The following is a 1,685-nucleotide window of genomic DNA, read 5'->3' on the forward strand; positions in this document are numbered from 1 at the left end:
TGTTGAGTTGTTCCTGAACATTCTCCGGTTGTTGAGTTGTTCCTGAATGTAGTATGAACATATGCTGATATATATTCATAAATTAAACGGATTCTTTCATTTTTCTGGACTGTATAATGACGTGCATCTGAATTTAATAAAATGTGGACGGAAACGTTAATTATCTTTGACTCACCAACGACAGTGGGTCATTTATTAACAGAATCAAGTTTAACACATCACACATTTACATTAATTGGCAAAAATTGAAAATAACGACAGCTTATTAATCAGTTTTACAGGGAGTAAACAATACGGCGATTGTTTTCTCACTTTGCAGCAGTACAACAGACATTAACCACACGGCGGTGGTTGAAAAACTTTGCTTCAGACATTTCTAAAAATATCTGGAATGATTTGCTAGCAGGATAGAAGAATTTAAAGATGGGAAATGAAGTTTATCTTGAGAGAGATGTGTGAGGGAATTTGTCTGTCATAACCAGAAACAGCACGCTCCTTCTAGACCAGCTTGGCCCAACGGTACGCTTTGGTTGAGATCGACTCTTTTACCTTTGCAGATGATAGTTTCAGCGTTGGTGTAGAGCTCTCCTTTCAACTCTTTCAGCGTCTCCGTAAGAACAGCTAAACCTCGGGAGTCGTGAGATCATCCAGAACAGACTTCATAATTCCTCTGAACTTCTCTCGTCCAGCTTAGTGGCAGATGTACTGAGCATGCTGCATTCCAACATTCTGCATTCCAGCATTCTGGACTCTGGAACTGCTGAGTTTCAGAACTGCAGAACTGCTCGAGCTCCTGCAGAACTTCTTCATCTACAGTAAACTAGGAAGTGTTGCACCTTTTTAAAATAGCTCACTTCCGGTTCATTTGAGAACTTTCTGATTGGTCAATTGACCAAAACAGAGGTGTGTTTTGTGATGTAAGGTGTTATGAAAAGTCAAGGAAAAAGATTAAGATTGTTTAAGAACAGACAGAAGATTGTTATGAAGAACTCAGACTTCGTGGAGTCACTTCTCTAGTATCTTGCTGTAAAAGTTAAACATGACATTTCTTTTTCAGTAAACTTGCAGTTGACCGAAACTTGAACTTTGACCAACTTACACCACTTGCTCATTTCAAACAGACGATCAAGAAATTGAATCATTACTCTGTAACATATTCCAACTTGATTTCACTTTGAATGAGGATTAACAATCATTATTACTGTTTCACAGTTGATTTAAAAATGAGTAGTTCACTTCAACATTTAAACATTGTTTGAACTAACACAATTTGATTATCAAAACATTTGTAAAATAGTAATGATAATAGAAAATAGTCTTCTTTCACTTGATTAATTCAAGAAAGAAAGTCTCAGGATGGGTCAACCTGTATTTCTGGATTCAAATCAATGAAATGACAGTTTCTGTCCCATAAGGTGCCTAAGGTCAAGGTTGCACCTCAGGCCTAGTTCACTACACTACTCCGGTTGTAGAGTTGTTCCTGAACATTCTCCGGTTGTTGAGTTGTTCCTGAACATTCGCCGGTTGTTGAGTTGTTCCTGAACATTCTTCGGTTTTAAGTTGTTCCTGAACATTCTCCGGTTGTTGAGTTGTTCCTGAACATTCTCCGGTTGTTGAGTTGTTCCTGAACATTCTCCGGTTGTTGAGTTGTTCCTGAACATTCTCCGGTTGTTGAGTTGTTCCTG

General features: G+C 38.2%; 1 protein-coding gene across 1 annotated transcript in view; it reads left to right on the plus strand.

Moving 5' to 3' along the window:
- Positions 1 to 1,685, plus strand: part of nfia (nuclear factor I/A) — a 102,732-nt gene that overhangs the window by 81,068 nt on the left and 19,979 nt on the right. The window lies entirely within an intron of this gene.

Source organism: Nematolebias whitei, chromosome 3, assembly GCF_014905685.2.
Source record: "Nematolebias whitei isolate Nwh7 chromosome 3, NemWhi1, whole genome shotgun sequence".
Taxonomy (NCBI): Eukaryota; Metazoa; Chordata; class Actinopteri; order Cyprinodontiformes; family Rivulidae; genus Nematolebias; species Nematolebias whitei.